The 19,300-nt window shown below is 43.0% G+C and overlaps 1 protein-coding gene across 3 annotated transcripts in view; it reads left to right on the top strand.

Annotated features, from left to right (window-relative positions):
* Window positions 1-13,302: 13,302 nt before the first annotated feature.
* The window catches only part of LOC120048247 (transcription factor HIVEP3-like), an 88,471-nt gene continuing 82,473 nt past the window's right edge, over window positions 13,303-19,300 (top strand). For all 3 annotated transcript variants that reach the window (XM_038994063.1, XM_038994062.1, XM_038994061.1), the window contains exon 1: window positions 13,303-13,542. The gene's annotated coding sequence lies outside the window, so the exon portion shown is untranslated. The remainder of the gene's footprint in view (window positions 13,543-19,300) is intronic.

Raw genomic sequence — 19,300 nt, 5'->3', positions numbered from 1 at the left:
CTCTGAAGTTTCTAAAACTGTTTGAATGATGTCTGTGTATAACAGAACTCATATGGCAGGCCAAAACCTGAGAAAAAATCCAACCAAGAAGTGGGAAATCTGAGGTTGGTCGATTTTCAACTCAGCCTCCATTTGAAGATACAGTGGGATATTGGTCATATTGCACTTCCTAAGGCTTCCACTAGATGTCAACCGTCTTTAGAAACTTGTTTGAGGCTTCTACTGTAAAGGGGGGCTGAATGAGAGGGGATTGAGTCAAAGGTCTGGCAGAGTACCAGGACCTGGTCATATACATTGACATGAGAGGTAGCTCCCATTCCATTTGCTTTTTCTGAAGACAAAGGAATTCTCCGGTTGGAACATTATTGAAGATTTATGTTAAAAACATCCTAAAGATTGATTCTATACATCGTTTGACATGTTTCTACGGACTGTAATGGAACTTTTTGACATTTCGTCTGCAACTAGTGAACGCGCTTCGAGAGTTTTGATTTGTTTACCAAGCGCGCTAACAAAAATAGCTATTTGGACATAAATGATGGACATTATCGAACAAATCAAACATTTATTGTGGAACTGGGATTCCTGGGAGTGCATTCTGATGATCATCAAAGGTAAGTGAATATTTATAATGTTATTTCTGACTTCTGTTGACTGCACAATATGGCGGATATCTTTTTGTCTTGATTGGGCTCTGAGCGCCGACCTCAGATTATTGCATGGTTTGCTTTTTCCGTAAAGCTTTTTTGAAATCTGACACATGCATTAAGGAGAAGTGGATCTAAAATTCCATGTATAACACTTGTATCTTTGATCAACGTTTATTATGAGTATTGCTGGAAATTGATGTGGCTCTCTGCAAAATCACCGGATGTTTTTGGAACTACTGAACATAACGCGCCAATGTATACTGAGATTTTTGGATATAAATATGAACTTTACCGAACAAAACATGTATTGTGTAACATGAAGTCCAATGAGTGTCATCTGATGAAGATCATCACAGGTTAGTGATTCATTTTATCTCTGTTTCTGCTTTTTGGGACTCCTGTCTTTCGCTGGCAAAATGGCCGTTTCTCTGTGATTTTGCGGTGACCTAACATAATCGTTTGTGGTGCTTTCGCTGTAAAGCCTTTTTGAAATCGGACACTGTGGTGGGATTAACAACAAGATTACCTTTAAAATGGTATAAGATACTTGTATGTTTGAGGAATTTTAATTATGATATTTCTGTTTGAATTTGGCGCCCTGCACTTTCACTGGCTGTTGTCATATTGATCCCGTTAACGGGATCGCAGCCATAAGAAGTTTTAACAGACAATTTGTATATTTAACATTACTATTAAAATAGTACTCAGTAATAGGAATGGGTAATTCATTACAAGTTGCTTGCTATCCCATAAGCCATCACCAAAAACCAAATTTTCATCTTCTGTGGTTTGGCTGGACTGAAGACGATGCAAAGTTTGACAAATGTAAAAGTATTCGGCGTCCATCTAGCAGCAGAGCCTTCTCTCGTAAGGGGGCGTTGTATTTCCACTCTGTGAACTTTGCCATATGAAATGCATGACATCCAGCGCAACCTAACGGAGTGTTTATTGGTAAGATAAACAAGGTTAGATATGCAGAATATTGTTTGCGAAATGCAGCCCCCCCAAACAATTTGTTCTCGAGTTTGGTTCTACAAAGCTGTCCATCATAACATACAATCAATTAATTGCATTCATTGTTGCACCACGCGATCAATTATCAGTTCTAAACATGCATGTTCTTCCCTATGCTCACATGATAGGCAGTAGCTGGTCGGAGCCGGAAGAGCATGTATTAATCCTGCTGTAGAAATCACACTGTGGGGGATCGGACGATGGATTGGCGCACATTCAACAAATCTGTCAAATGTGTCAAATCCTTAATGATTGATCTATTGTAACAGGCCCACAATGTGGTTACTAAAATCCGATTTGGATTTATTTGGCTGCATAACATTTAGAATTCGTATAAACTGGTGGTGGTAGTCAAAGTAGTTTTTAATTGTGATGCAGTTGATTGATGACGATGACATGAACATGTATTGACATCCATACAAGCATTATTCTTTAATTTGTACCTTAGCGTGCGGGGGGGGGGGGGGGGGGCAATGGGGGAGATTCGGATGGAGATTTAGGTGGGAGAATGGTGCAGTATTTTTTACTTCATGCTATCTTGGCTGAGCTCCTATGTCAAGCACCAGGAAACGGACTCCGACATCTCAGACGAAGTAAGGTCTTGTCTTTTCATTTAGCCAATTGCTTGTAATTAGCTGGATGGCTATACAGATTAGCCCTGAATCACGACGAGTGGTGCGGTGCAGACCATTTTATTGGATTCCTATGACTGCTCCCTGAAGAGCAAGAAGTAAGAATGCTCTGACTTCTGTGGAGGCGGCATCCCAGTAAATGCTGTTTGGCCACTCCAGACGTCAGATTGACCATGCAGCCTTTTAAATGAACGAGTCACACATAGCCACTATAGCAGCGTGAGCAACTAGTGCTAGCAATTCAGTGAACAACTATCCCAAAATGGAAATATCTGACATGAATAACAAATAAACAAGTACAATCAATCTCTTGAGTACCTGTTAATGAGTGAAGTTGACACCGACCAGAATAATTATCCTACGGTATAGAGTCCTCCTCTGGCATATTGCCTGGTCTGCTGCTCCATCGTTATGGACCAGACAGGTAAACTTGCATGCATATCATACTTTTTTAAATAGCTAAAAAAAAAAAAAGAAGCTAAATAAACTATTTTACTGACTGTTAAGAATGATTTAAAAGCCAGAATAGTGGTGTTTAAATGTGAAACTAATATTGCATTAGAGCTGCTGATGTTTTTTTCTAATGAGTAGGCATGCATTGTGATTAATTTATATAACTATCACACCCGTGCATATTATTAAATGACACTGATGTTCAAGATAACTAATACTGAAAGGTGATATGATGCAATCTTAGATTGGAAGGCTACTTCATCCTAATGTAAACTACATGCAGATTAGCTCGCTCACAAAACTAGCCAAGTTAGCTGTATTGTTGCTTGCATGCGATTAGCTGTGGTCTTGCGGGTGGCACACAGCCTGGGAGACAGTGTTGCCTGTCAGGCATTGTTCAGGACCTAAATGTCCCAATAAAGCTTAATTGACCCATGAGCTCTTAGCTCAAGGTAAGGGACATTTAGCTTGCTAACATTCTAACTTAATTGATAATAAGCTCCAAACACAAATGAAAGCATAATGCTAGCATGGATTGTATCGTCCCTTAGTGTAGCAATCAATAAAGACGTATGCACTGATCTACCATCCTCAGGCACACTGTCAATCTATCATCAATACATCCACTCCTATTTACAGACTTTATCTTGTAATCTTGACAAAACCACCTTTGTTATGTCATGATCATGAGAAAATTATTGTGATTGACAAAAAAATAAAAAAATGTCGTGATCATGAGATACTGTACATACGTTGTGATCGACATAACGAGGGGAGTAATTTTTGTATTCATATGTCCTCTCTGGACTTCCATACTAAACAGCCGATAAGCAGGATGATATCGCCTGCTAGCTATCTATCGTGTCCTACATGTCACCTAACTAGGTTGGCAACGGCTGATAAACATCAGTTACTCAACATTTGACTTAAAAATTCATAGCTAAAGTTTTGCCTGTGCTGCAGATGGCGAGATACTGTACATACGTTGTGATCGACATAACGAGGTAATAAACATAACATAAATATCAGTTACTCAATTTAATTCATAGCTAAAGTTTTGCCTGTGCAGCAGACGGCTATATCAGTCAGCTAATACAGGACTATTAAAGTCCCAGTGCACTACCCTATTTCCCGCGGCTATGATGAGACATCCTGAAAATCGTTTTTCTCCAAATGTCTTCTGTAGTGTCCGAACGGTTTGGCCTACAAACTATTATGACCCCTCCGTGGAAAGATGAGACTCTCACTAACATGAACATATTGGTTGTTTTGCTCTACGTTTTGCTCAAGTATCGTGGGACTCGTCTGATGTCGGTACCACCGATCTGCCAACTTCTGTCCGTAGCGTCTGTCTGTGGAAAGGTGACTCTCACTAACATGTACAGTACCAGTCAAAAGCTTGGACACACCTACTCATTCAAGGGTTTTTCTTTATTTTCATTTTTTTTCTACATTGTAGAGTAATAGTGAAGACATCAAAACTATGAAATAACACACATGGAATCATGTAGAAACCAAAAAAGTGTTTAACAAATCTAAATATATTTTATTTTTGAGATTCTTCAAATAGCCACCCTTTGCCTTGATGACAGCTTGCACACTCTTGGCATTCTCTGAACCAGCTTCTTGAGGTTGTGACCTGGAATGCATTTAACAGGTGTGCCTGGAATTTATTTTCTTATTAATGCATTTGAGCCAATCAGTTGTGTTGTGACAAGGTAGGGGTGTTATACAGAAGATAGCCCTATTTTGTAAAAGACCATGTCCATATTATGGCAAGAACAGCTCAAATAAGCAAAGAGAAAAGACAGTCCATCATTACTTTAAGAGATGAAGGTCAGTCAATGCGGAACATTTCAAGAACTTTCAAGAGTTTCTTCAAGTGCAGTCGCAAAAACCATCAAGCTCTATGATGAAACTGGCTCTCATGAGGACCGCCATAGGAAAGGAAGACCCAGAGTTACCTCTGCTGCAGAGGGTAAGTTCATTAGATTTACCAGCCTCAGAAATTGCAGCCCAAATAAATAATTCAGAGTTCAAGTAACAGACACATCTCAACATCAACTGTTCAGAGGAGATAGCGTGAAGCAGGCCTTCATGGTCGAATTGCTGCAAAGAAACCACTACTAAAGGACACCAATAAGAAGAGACTTGCTTGGGCCAAGAAAATCAATGGACATTAGACCGGTGGAAATCTGTCCTTTGGTCTGATGAGTCCAAATTTGAGATTTTAGGTTCCAACCTCCGTGTCTTTGTAGGTGAACGGATGATCTCCGCATGTGTGGTTCCCACCGTGGAGCATATGGGAGGAGGTGTGATGGTGTGCTGTCTGTGATTTATTTAGAATTCAAGGCACATTTAACCAGCATGGCTACCACAGCATTCTGCAGCGATACTCCATCCCATCTGGTTTGCGCTTAGTCCCACTATCATTTGTTTTTCAACAGGACAATGATCCTACACACCTCCAGGCTGTGTAAGGGCTATTTTACCATGAAGGAGAGCGATGGAGTGCTGCTTCAGATGACCTGGCCTCCACAGTCAAGGGGCAGCAGGTAGCCTAATGGTTAGAGCGTTGGACTAGTAACCGTAAGGTTGCAAGATTGAATCCCCGAGCTGACAAGGGTAAAAATATGTCATTCTGCCCCTGAACAAGGCAGTTAACCCACTGTTCCTAGGCCGTCATTGAAAATAAGAATTTGTTCTTAACTGACTTGTCTAGTTTAAATAAAGGTAAAAAAAATTAATCACTCAACCCAATTGAGATGGTTTGGGATGAGTTGGACCACAGAGTAAAGGATAAGCAGCCAACAAGTGCTCAGCATATGTGGGAACTCCTTCAAAACTGTTGGAAAAGCACTCCAGGTGAAGCTGGTTGAGAGAATGCCAAGAGTATGTCAAGAGTGTGCAAAGCTGTCAAGGAAAAATTATCCTTGGAATGACCTTAAAACAATTCCATATAGCTTAGTAGAATATAGACAGGGCTTTTACTGTAATGGGTTAAGCTATATAAAACAACGATTGTTTATGTGTATGGCTGCATTTCAGATACATTTTTGTACATTTGAATGTTGCAGTAATATGACCTAGGCCTAGCCTTTGAGTGAGCGAAAGAGAACATTATTTTGATAGCCCTGATCCCAATAACTTGAATGCCCCCGCATGGAGAGAAAGAGTGCTGCTCATTTTCAGCTACTCACAAGGCTCATTTTGTAATGGCAGTCTACTTCGTCCTCCTCCTCAGACGAGGAGAGGCGAGAAGGATCAGAGGACCAATACGCAGCGTGGTAATTTTCCATAATGAATTTAATCAACACAAAACAATACACTATACAAAATAACAAAATAACATACCGTCACAGTCCTAGCTGGTGCAGAACACAAACACAGAGACAGGAAATAACCACCCACAATCCCCAACACAAAACAAGCCACCTATATATGATTCTCAATCAGGGACAACGATTGACAGCTGTCAGGGACTCCGAACGCACCCCTAAAACTCAAGGGGAGGGTCTGGGTGGGCATCTGTCCGCGGTGGCGGCTCCGGCGGTGGACGAGGACACCACTCCACCACTGTCTTTGTCCCCCTCCTTAGCGTCCTTTGAGTGGCGACCCTCGCCCACGACCTTGGCCTAAGAATCCTCCCCAAGGCCCCCACATGATTTAGGAGGTAGCTCAGGACAGAGAGGTAGCTCAGGACAGAGAGGTAGCTCAGGACAGAGAGGTAGCTCAGGACAGAGAGGTAGCTCAGGACAGAGTGGCAGCTCCGGACTGAGTGGCAGCTCCGGACTGGGTGGCAGCTCCGGACTGGGTGGCAGCTCCGGACTGGGTGGCAGCTCCGGACTGGGTGGCAGCTTCGGACTGGGTGGCAGCTCATGACTGGAGGGCAGCTCATGACTGGAGGGCAGCTCATGACTGGAGGGCAGCTCATGACTGGAGGGCAGCTCATGACTGTAGGGCAGCTCATGACTGTAGGGCAGCTCATGACTGTAGGGCAGCTCATGACTGTAGGGCAGCTCATGACTGTAGGGCAGCTCTGGCAGCTCCTGACTGGCTGGCGGCTCTGGCAGCTCCTGACTGGCTGGCGGCTCTGGCAGCTCCTGACTGGCTGGCGGCTCTGGCAGCTCCTGACTGGCTGGCGGCTCTGGCAGCTCCTGACTTGCTGGCGGCTCTGGCAGCTCCTGACTGGCTGGCGGCTCTGGCAGCTCCTGACTGGCTGGCGTCTCTGGCAGCTCCTGACTGGCTGGCGGCTCTGGCGGCTCCTGACTGGCTGGCGGCTCTGGCGGCTCCTGACTGGCTGGCGGCTCTGGCGGCTCCTGACTGACGGACGGCTCTAGCGGCTCCTGACTGACGGACGGTTCTAATGGCTCGGGACAGACGGGCGGCTCTAATGGCTCGTGGCAGACAGATGGCTCAGATGGCGCTGGGCAGACAGATGGCTCAGACGGCGCTGGGCAGACAGATGGCTCAGACGGCGCTGGGCAGACGGATGGCTCAGACGGCGCTGGGCAGACGGATGGCTCAGACGGAGCTGGGCAGACGGATGGCTCAGACGGCGCTGGGCAGACGGATGGCTCAGACGGCGCTGGGCAGACGGATGGCTCAGACGGCGCTGGGCAGGCAGGCAGTGCAGGCGGCGTTGAGCAGACAAGCAGTGCAGGCAGTTCAGACAGCGCTGGGCAGGCAGGCAGCTCAGACGGTGCTGGACAGACGAGCAGTGCAGGCGGCGTTGAGCAGACGAGCAGTGCAGGCAGTTCAGACGGCGCTGGGCAGGCAGGCAGCTCAGACGGCGCTGGACAGACGAGCAGTGCAGGCAGTTCAGACGGCGCTGGGCAGGCAGATGGCTCAGATGGTGCTGGGCAGGCAGGCAGCTCAGACGGCGCTGGGCAGGCAGGCAGTGCAGGCGGCGTTGAGCAGACAAGCAGTGCAGGCAGTTCAGACGGCGCTGGGCAGGCAGGCAGCTCAGACGGCGCTGGACAGACGAGCAGTGCAGGCGGCGTTGGGCAGACGGCCGACTCTGACCCGCTGAGGCGCACAGTAGGCCTGGTGCGTGGTGCCGGAACTGGTGGTACCGGACTGGAGACACGCACCTCAAGGCTAGTGCAGGGAGCAGGAACAGGGCACACTGGACTCTCAATGCGCACTATAGGCCTGGTGCGTGGTACCGGAACTGGAGGTACCGGGCTGAGGGCACGCACCTTAGGGCTAGTGCGGGGAGAAGGAACAGTGCGTACAGGGCTCTGGAGACGCACAGGAGGCTTGGTGCGTGGTGCCGGAACTGGTGGTACCGAGCTGGAGACACGCACCACAGGGAGAGTGCGTGGAGGAGGACCAGGGCTCTGGAGACGCACTGGAAGCCTGGTGCGTGGTGTAGGCACTGGTGGTACTGGGCTGGAGCGGGAAGGTAGCGCCGGATATACCGGACCGTGCAGGCGTACTGGCTCCCTTGAGCACTGAGCCTGCCCAACCTTACCTGGTTGCATGCTCCCCGTAGCCCGTCCAGTGCGGGGAGGTGGAATAACCCGCACTGGGCTGTGTTGGCGAACCGGGGACACCATGCGTAAGGCTGTACTGGAGGCCAGATCTGTAGAGCCGGCTTCATGGCACTTGGCTCAATGCTCACTCTAGCCCGCCCAGTGCGGGGAGGTGGAATAACCCGCACCGGGCTATGCACCCGTACAGGAGACACCGTGCGCTCTTCCGCATAACAAGGTGTCTGCCCGTACTCCTGCTCTCCACAGTAAGCATGGGAAGTGGGCGCAGGTTTCCTACCTGCCCTCGCCACACTACCCTTTAGCCCCCCCCCCAAGAAATCTTTGGGGTTTCTTCACGGGCTTCCAGCCCCGCTTCCGTGCTGCCTCCTCAGACCACCGCTTCTGGGCTTTAGCTGCCTCCATCTCTTCCCGAGAGCGGCGATATTCTTCAACCTTAGCCCAGGGTCCTTCTCCGTTAAATATTTGCTCCCATGACCATTCCTCCTGGTACCGCTGCTGCTGTCGCTGCTGCCCGTTGCCACGCTGCTTGATCCTTGGTTGGTGGGTGGTTCTGTAACGGCAGTCTACTTCGTCCTCCTCCTCAGACGAGGAGAGGCGAGAAGGATCAGAGGACCAATACGCAGCGTGGTAATTTTCCATAATGAATTTAATCAACACAAAACAATACACTATACAAAATAACAAAAGAACATACCGTCACAGTCCTAGCTGGTGCAGAACACAAACACAGAGACAGGAAATAACCACCCACAATCCCCAACACAAAACAAGCCACCTATATATGATTCTCAATCAGGGACAACGATTGACAGCTGTCTCTGATTGAGAACCATATCAGGCTGAACATAGAAACAGACGAACTAGACACACAACATAGAATTCCCACCCAGCTCACGTCCTGACCAACACTAAACAAGCAAAACACATAAGAACTCTGGTCAGGACGTTACACATTTGAATTTCCTGATGCATCAGAAAAATTCTCAGTGACAAAAGAGTGATGAAGTTAAGATCCGACATCTGTAGATGGTAACTTTACATGGAGTAAAGTTGTGAGGCTTGTTTAGCACTTTTAAAAAATGTTGTCGTAGAGGAATACATTTAATAATAGAGCATTGTAGACAATGAGACATTGTTGAAGTTTTAAATAAACAAATACATTTTTTCACAACGTATTTCGACAACAGCAGGATTTTCTTGAAGTCCTCACTGGGCTGGAGGGGGATCAGTGGGACGAGGGACCCTCTGCACCTCTGCCCCCAGGGACACAAGTTAACTGAGCATAGCATACACAGGGCCATATAAAATCCATTTAATGTTTTGCCTGATTCCTTTTTCTCTGTTTAGTTTTTCCAGGTTTCCTTTTGTTTTTTGTTTTTTTCGCTCTGAAAATCACACTTTTTAAATAGAAAAACAGCAACGCTTATTTTTTTGTGCAGTGTGAACACTCCAAAGGAACTATCCTCAAAAGGGCCCCCGAAGCAAACCGAACTGAGACCATCTCGAGAAGTGGTCTGAGTTCCTATACCAGGGTCAGGTTCTCTTTTTGAGTACAATGTCAATGCAAAGCTCCCCAGGTTCGCTTGTCATAATTCGCGCACCACACACTAGACTACTGCAACACCATTTTCCCTGCCATAAACCCTCACATTGGTGCCACAAAAGAGAGATGTGCAGGTTTGCTGAAAAAAATGTGTGCGGTTTTTGCATATTGATTAGCGATTGTCAAGGACGCACATATTCTAAAATGTGTCAAGTTTTTAGTTAAGATTATTTGTTTGCAATATGTGCATCATAGGTAAACAGAGCTTTATAAGCTGTTTATTGATAGTGTGGTTTGAGTAGTGTGAGAAGACAACATATTTGGTGAGAATCTCAACATAGGGTACAAAATCTATTCTCTCTTAAAGGGGCAGTAGCCTACATTACCTTGGGTGGACCATTTTCAATTACAGTATTATTTATTATGCAGTAATTATACTGCTATAATTCTGTTACCAATGTTAATAGTATCTTCTGATTACAATTATTACAGTGCATTCGTGCACTGTGCAAAAGTATTCATATGACTTTACTTTTTCCACATTGTTACATTACAGCCTTATTCTAAAATGTATTCAATTGTTTCCCCCCCTCAATCTAAACAAAATACTGCAAAATGACAAAGCAAAGACAAGTTTCGACATTTTTGCAAATTTAATAAAAAAAAACTGAAATATCACATACATAAGTATTCAGACCCTTTACTCAATACTTTGTTGAAGCACCTTTGGCAGCGATTACAGCCTCGAATCTTCTTGGGTATGACGCTACAAGCTTGGCACACCTGTATTTGGGGAGTTTCTCCCATTCTTCTCCGCAGATCCTCTCAAGCTCTGTCAGGTTGGATGGAGAGCGTCACTGCACAGCTATTTTCAGGTCTATCCAGAGATGTTCGATAGGGTTTACGTCCGGACTCTGGCTGGGCAACTCAAGGACATTCAGAGACTTGTCTCGGACCCACTTCTGCATTGTCTTGGCTGTGCGCTTAGTGTTGTTGTCCTGTTGGAAGGTGAATCTTTGCCCCAGTTTGAGGTCCTGACCACTCTGGAGCAGATTTTCATCAAGAATCTCTCTGTACTTTGCTCCGTTCATCTTTCCCTCGATCCTGACTAGTCTCCCAGTCCCTGCCGTTGAAAGACATCCCCTTAGCTTGATGCTTCACAGTAGGGATGGTGCCAGGCTTCCTCCAGATGTGACGCTTGGCGTTCAGGACAAAGAGTTCAATCTTGGTTTCATCAGACCAGAGAATCTTATTTATCATGGTCTGAGAGTCCTTTCGATGCCTTTTGGCAAACTCCAAGCAGCTTCTCATGTGCTTTTTACTGAGGAGTGGCTTCCGTCTGGCCACTCTACCATAAAGGCCTGATTGGTGGAGTGCTGCAGCAATGGTTGTTCTTCTGGAAAGTTCCCCCATCTCCACAGAACTCTGGAGCTCTGGAGCTCTGTCAAAGTGACTATCGGGGTCTTGGTCACCTCCCTGACCAAGGCCAAGATTGCTCTGTTTTGCTGGGCGGCCAGCTATAGGAAGAGTCTTGGTGGTTCCAAACTTCCATTTAAGAATGATGGAGGCCACTGGGTTCTTCAATGCTGCAGACATTTTTTGGTACCCTTCCCTAGATCTATGCCTCAACACAATCCTGTCTCGGAGCTCTACGGACAATTCCTTTGACTTCATGGCTTGGTTTTTGCTCTGACATGCACTGTCAACTGTGGGACCTAATATACTGTAGACAGGTGTGTGCCTTTCCAAATAATGTCCAATCAATTGAATTTACCACAGGTGGACTCCAATCAAGTTGTAGAAACTCCTCAAGGATGATCAATGTAAACAGGATGCACCTGAGCTCAATTTCGAGTCTCATAGCAAAGGGTCTGAATACTTATGTAAATAATCAATTTATGTTTAGATTTTTTTTATACATTTGCAAAACTTTCTAAAAACATGTTTTGTCATTATGGGGTATTGTGTGTAGATTGATGAGGATTTTTTTTATTTCATCCATTTTAGAATAAGACTCTAAGGTAACAAAATGTGAAAAAAGTCAAGGGGTCTGAATACTTTCCAAAGTACTGTAAATGTCATAGTTTAACTAAATACAGTCTATTAGCTTCCAAAATTTAAGTTGTTATATCTATCTTTCCAATAACGCATTCTGATTGAATGGCTTGTCCTGCACTTTGTAAAAACCCAGATTGCATGTAGGAAAAAGATATTGGTTCCTTTCTAAACATAGCAATGTGAATTTAAAGACGACTTGGTCCAAAAAAAAGTTGACCTGAACTGGCAAAAGAGTTGAGTCCTCACTCAATGGAAAGGGCAGTGTGAATACAAAGTGAACTGAGTTATTTTGCTTTTAAAAAAAAATAGGACTGAGATCGGTTCTTTTGAAGATAACTATATGTGAAAACACCCTTAAATAGCTGAGAAGTATACCAATATGTTATACCCTCTATGTTTTTGTCTAAAGTGGTGAATGTCAGTTTGTAAAAGTTGAGACAAAGTTGTTGATGTGGTAACTTAGCTGTCTCTTTTATTGGTATCAGATAACTTTGTTCTGATTCCCGATTTGAATAGCAGAGAAGTAGACCGATATGTCATACCCTCTAAGGTTTTGTCTAAAGTTGTAGAAATGTAAATTGTTTGGAAGTAGAGGAAGATTTCAAATGCTTTAACTTTTTGTTAAAATTGATGGGAAAGTGGTCAGAGTAGCATATCTTTGTCAAAAGTTGCATTGTTCACTGTGAATGGAATGTTGGAAGTCTGGGAGTTGATGTCACAATGGGAACTTTAGAATGTTGAAGAAATCCTGTGAAAGTGAATGAAGATGGACAAACAACGTACTAGTTTTAAAAGTATAAAAGATACAGTATCAAAAAGTTGTATGCACACACTGGTCCTGACCACTCTGCACATTTTAAAGTTTGAATGAGGTGTCTAGCATAAAGCTGCAATATGTAACTTTTTTGGGAGATCCAATTCACATAGAAATGTGAATTATGGATATGTCATTCTCATTGAAAGCAAGTCTAAGAAGTGATATATATGTTCTATGTGCGCTATTTCTATGATTCCTTGATTAAGTTTCCTTTCTGCATCTTTTACTTTTGGTTTTGTACACCAGCTCCAAACAGATAAATGCAATATTTTTTATTATGGAACATATATTTCACAGCGGTTTAGATGGTACAATGATTTTCTACAATATACATGCTTTTTTGTAACAAACTGAATTAGGTGAACTATTAGAATTTTAGCAACCAAGAAATGGTGGAGCGATTTCTGCATAGTGCATCTTTAAACGGTGTAAGAGTATTCGTTTTCCAGATAGTAGTAATAATAAGAAGTATGTTGAATATTTAAAGTGGGGACTCTTGCTTTGCAAGCCCCATTATGAAAAATATTTAAAGTTGGGACTTTTGCTTCACAAATCCCATCTATGTAAAATGTCCTGTTAAGCCAGGCCAATGAGAGACGACGAAAGGGGGCGGGTTCCTCTTGACGTCTGGTGCGGCGGCGCGGATGTTTGTGTAGCGCGAGATGTTTTTGTTGTTCTAATCTTCTGAATATGGCTTCGTAGCTCGTTCGACAAGGCGTAGGGAAAGTCCCCCCCCCCCCATAATTTGTTTCAGCTTGCCTTCAAGCATCGCTGCAAGATCTGCGCTACACCTACCGTGACACAGCCGAGGAAATGCGGACTTCTAGCCCTTTCGCTACGGGTTAAATGGCTGCAGCACCCACACCGTAGCAAGCTGGTAAGTAGTGCTAAACGGTGTAATTTCACGCTATGTATTTTAGTCGTTCGAATGACCGGGTTAGTGAATAATATGATGGCATTATGTCCAAGCTCTAGGAACTATTAAGACATATGGCAGTTGTAGGCTAATGCTGTGAAGTGGAGGACTTTGGCACTCACTGTTTATTTTTACAATAGTTGAGGTGCTCAATATTCAAGTTGCCCAATCTCAGTATAAAGTATACAGTATAATATTGCTACTGTAACGGTATTGGAACTGTAGTATATGCCGTGAATTGAATTGCATTTCCTGACTGCCAAATCACAGAGTTTCTAAACCCAGAGGCACAACATCGCAAGACTTTCGGGAACGCTTGTGAAACAGACCAAGCAGTCCAGGTCCAGGTTTGGGGTTTGAGAAGTCAGTGAGAGTAATTGTTACTTAGTTAATTTTCTGAAATCTAAAGGAACAACCTTGTTTCGAGCCAATGTCTTAAGTAGTTGAACACTCCAGCCTCTGGAAGGTGACAAACTGACACGTTTTCATTTCATTCAGAAACAACTTCATATCGAAGGAGTCCTTTATCTTACGGCCTGCACATGCGCAGTTTGTCGCGAGACGACCGTTTGAGCCATTTACGTGTTTCTGCGCATGAGTTTCGCAAGTTAACATCGCCATGACATCATCAAATGTGATAGGCAGAAACTGCTTCTAAAGTAGAGATCTTCATACTGTACTGTCTTTGATCAAATTCTGAATATGCTATGCTATTATTGATAAGAATTTTGAATGTGTATTTTGACATAGGCTAAAATTAGAATATGCTATATATTTGACATACGTCTGTTTAAAATACTTTTTTGTTGTAATATAGCCTAATATCGTGCATTTCTAGTATCAATTGTGTGCGTAAAATAACCGTGCGCAAAATATTTGTGTGCATAAACTCCAGCCAGGCAAAAGTTGTATTTTTTTATTTTTCTTGGTTACATTCTTGTGCAATGGGGAAAAAGAAGGGTGGCAAAAATCGTTAGGTCTACCTGCCTTCATTCACCAATGTAAAGTCTGACCATTTATATGAATTAATGTGATAACTTGCTCAAGAGATTCTTGATGATTGCAGTTGATCATGTTATACAGTGAAATAATAGCTTAGAATAGAACTTCATTGGCCTACATCTGCCAAGATGTGATTTCTAGAAATATCATCTTGAAATGTGAAAGCAAAGCATGCATTCATCCAGTTTTGGCTTACCTATATGCCAGTCATCTGTTGATTATGAATTCTGGAGAGCGCCCACTGCCCAGAATGAAATTACTTATAGCCTAGTGATGGGCTGCTTTGTTGGGAAAGCTTGAGTCAGTGCACTGTAGTGGGTCGCCTGTCAGAAAACACACATTACAGTAATGTTGATCGTACTTGATCTCCTCAATATGGTGGTATGACATTTTCTGTGCATTGGTCATAGGACATGGTCAATAATTTTTTTTGTTATTGTCCACGTTTGACGCGATGCGGTCTTGGTTCTTTTTTACACACGTTAAAAGGTACTGCCATCAAGGGCATTTTAGGGCAAACAGTTAGACTATACTGTAGGCCTACATGACATGCCCATGATATAAAAATATGTTTTGCGTGGAATCCTGAAGCATTTGCTTTGCATCTATTCTTTATTTCCTTCATATGTTCTATTACCCCTTATATTAATTACTCATTAGTGTGGATAACTTTAAAATCTGCATACACTTCATTTTTTTATACTGTCCTTCATTCTGAGAGAAGTAGCTTGCTCTTTTGGAAGTTTAGAAGTTTCACTGTGCACATTCCTAATAATCTCATTCACAACCCATCACCGTTTCATTAGCAAATAAATCTACTCATTTCAATCAGGTCAGTGACCGGTCCAGTGGTTTCAAAAACCTGCCCTTTTATGTAATCTCTGTTGCCTGCGTCTTTTATAATTTTCCCTGTACAAGTGTAATTACAGCTTAAGTGTAATACTAACTTGCACCACCAAGACATTTTCTGACAGAATGTGTCCAAGATGCTCTCTGATCGCCCTCTGCAATTGGTTGGTCGCTTCGTTTTGTTGTTCGATTCGATTTATAATTGATTTCTGCCTCCTCTCCTAACGGCTAAGTAGAGGATGTCACTTCAATAATGTGTTGAAATATATTATTTTACTTACAATGTGTACTGCATTGAAACATAAACATGGTATTTTAAAACAAATCTTGTTCCTCTAGTAACTAAAATCAAATAATGTTATTGGTCTCATACACATATTATATTTAGCAGATGTTATTGCGGGTGTAGCGAAAATCTTGTCTTCCTAGCTGCAACAGTGCAGTAATATCTAACAATACACAGAGATCAAAAAAAGTAAAATAATGGAATTTAGAAATATTAGGAGGAGAAACGTCAGAGTCTGGAGTGTGTGTGCGTGTACAGTGCATTCGGAAAGTATTCAGACCCTTTGACTTTTTCCACATTTTGTTACGTTATAGCCGTGTTCTAACATTTATTAAATAATCTACACACATTACCCCATAATGACAAAGCAAAAACAGGTATTTAGAAATTGTAGACATACCCAAATCTATATCCCTGTAGCTCAGGCCCTGAAGCAAGGATATGCATTTTCTTGGTACCACTTGAAAGAACACTTTGAAGTTTGGGGAAATGTGAAGGAATGTAGGAGAATATAACACATTAGATCTGGTAAATGATAATACAAAGAAAAAAACAACTGTTTAAAAAAAAGGTTTGTACCATCATCTTTGAAATGCAAGAGAAAGGCCATAATGTATTATTCCAGCCCAGGTGCAATGTAGATGTTCGCTGCTAGATGGCTGCAGTGTATGTGCAAAGTTTTAGACTGATCCAATGAAAGGTTGCATTTCTGTTCAAAATGTTTTATCAAGACTGCCCAAATGTGCCTAATTTGTTTATTAATACATTTTCATGTTCAAAACGGTGCACTCTCCTCAAACAATAGCATGGCATTCTTTCACTGTAATAGCTACTGTAAATTGGACAATGCAGTTAGATTAACAAGAATTTAAGCTTTGCCAATATCACATATGTCTATGTCCTGGGAAATGTTCTTGTTACTTACAACCTCATGCTAATAGCATTAGCCTATGTTAGCTCAACCGTCCTGCAGGGGACCCACCAATCCTGAAGATAAAATACAAAAAAACATATCACATTTACATAACTATTCAGACCCTTTACTCAGTACTTTATCTTGGGTATGATGCTACAAGCTTGGCATGCCTGTATTTGGGGAGTTTCTCCCATTTGTCTCTGCAGATCCTATCAAGCTCTAAAAGGATGGATGGGGAGTGTAGCTGCACAGCTATTTTCAGGTTTCTCAAGAGATGTTCGATCGGGTTCAAGTCCGGGCTCTGGCTGGGCCACTCAATGACATTCAGAGACTTGTCCCGAAGCCACTCCTGCATTGTCTTGGCTGTGTGCTTAGGGTCGTTGTCCTGCTGGAAGGTGAACTTTCCCCCCCAGTCTGAGAACCTGCTCCAGAGAGCTCAGGGCTTCATCAAGGATCTCTCAGTACTTTGCTCTGTTTATCTTTCCCTCGATCCTGCCTCTGAAAAACATCCCCACAGCATGATGCTGCCACCACCATTCTTCACCGAAGGAATGGTGCTAGGTTTCTGCCACATGTGAATCTTGGCATTCAGGCCAAAGAGTTCCAATCTTGGTTTCATCAGACCAGAGAATCCTGTTTCCTTTAGGTGCCTTTTGGCAACTCCAAGTGGGCTGTCATGTGCCTTTTACTGAGGAGTGGCTTCCGTCTGGCCACTCTACCATAAAGGCCTGATTGGTGGAGTGCTGCATGGTTGTTCTTCTGGAAGGTTCTTCCATCTCCAGAGGAACTCTAGAGCTCTGTCAGAGTGATGATCGGGTTCTTGGTCACCTCCCTCCCGATTGCTCAGCTCTAGGAATAGTCTTGGTGGTTCCAAGCTTCTTCCATTTTAAGAATGATGGAGGCCACTGTGTTCTTAGGGATCTTCAATGCTACAGAAATGTTTTAGTACCCTTACCCAGATCTGTGCGTCGACACAATCTTGTCTCGGAGCTCTACAGACTATTCCTTTGACCTCATGGCTTGGTTTTTGCTCTTATATAGACAATGTTTTTTTGCTCTTATATAGACAAGTGGACTCCAATCAAGTTGTGGAAACATCTTAAAACTTCATAAGTGTAGTTGGCAGTATTTTCGTTTTTGGCTAAAAAAACGTACCCATTTGAAACTGCCTATTTCTCAGCCCCCGAAACTAGAATATGCATATAATTGTCGGATTAGGATAGAAAACACTCTAAAGTTTCCAAAACGGTCAAAATTTTGTCTGAGTTTAACAGAACTGATATTGCAGGCTAAAACCTGAGGAAAATCCCATCAGGAAGTGCCTCTGTTTTTGAAACCTCTCTGTTCTTATGCATCCCTATCACCCATTTAAAGGGATATCAACCAGATTCCTTTTTCTATGGCTTCCCTAAGGTGTCAACAGCCTTTAGACATAGTTTCAGGCTTTTATTTTGAAAAATGAGCGAGAACCATCACATTGCGTAAGTGGATAGGTGGGGGCTCTCAGAGTGAGTTGTGCGCAACAGAGAAAGGCCATTGTTACTCCCGGTACTATTGAAAAACCAACACTCCCGGTTGATATATTATCGAATAGATATTTGAAAAACAACCTAAGGATTGATTATAAAAAACGTTTGACATGTTTCTGTGGACATTATGGATATTATCTGGGATTTTTGTCTGCGTTGTCGTGACCGCTTTTTCCTGTGGATTTCTGAGCATAACGCGCAAAACGAACGGAGGTATTTGGATATAAAAATATCTTTATGGAACAAAAGGAACATTTGTTGTCTAACTGGGAGTCTCGTGAGTGAAAACATCCAAAGATCATCAAAGGTAAATGATTAATTTGATTGCTTTTCTGATTTTCGTGACCAAGTTACCTGATGCTAAGTGTACTTAATGTTTTGTCGAGCGATCGATAAACTTACACAAACGCTTGTATTGCTTTCGCTGTAAAGCATAATTTCAAAATCTGAGACGACAGGTGGATTAACCTTTTCTCAATAGGGGGTGCTGTTTGCACTTTGTAATAATTTCGTTCCCAAATTAAACTGCCTCGTACTCAATTCTTGCTCGTACAATATGCATATTATTATTACTATTGGATAGAAAACACTCTAGTTTCTAAAACCGTTTGAATTATATCTGTGAGTAAAACAGAACTCAAGTTGGAGCAAACTTCCTGTCAGGAAGTGAGAAATCTGAAATCAGGCAGTCTGTTCTGAGGTCGGTTTATTAATTTGCATGTATTCTATTGGCTGAGATGCACTGCATACGCCTTCCCCTGGATGTCAGCAAATATTGAGAATTGGAATGGAGTTGCTAGGCAGATCTGAGGCCTTATAAATGGGCTGGCAACGTGGTGTCCTCTCTTTCTTCCCTTCGCCATGACGCAAGACAGACCTCAGGATGGCGTTCTAGAAAGCTCCCGTTATAGCCCTTAGATATATCCGGCTCTGATTTTATTCGATATAGGTGTTAAAGACATCATAATGTAGTTATTTTAAACCGAGTTATATCAGTTTATATCAGTATATTGCGATTTTCGGGTATTTATTTGTGCTGCGTTCTAGGGAGTTGGGCACGTCTGGCCCACATGGCTAATGTTTACTGCTAATTCCAAAGTTGAAGGCGACAATCTACAACCGAGCAACGATTCTTTT

Source organism: Salvelinus namaycush, chromosome 5 (assembly GCF_016432855.1).
Source record: "Salvelinus namaycush isolate Seneca chromosome 5, SaNama_1.0, whole genome shotgun sequence".
Classification (NCBI taxonomy): domain Eukaryota; kingdom Metazoa; phylum Chordata; class Actinopteri; order Salmoniformes; family Salmonidae; genus Salvelinus; species Salvelinus namaycush.
Note: the sequence above shows the minus strand (reverse complement) of the source record. Positions and strands in the feature narration are given on the sequence as shown.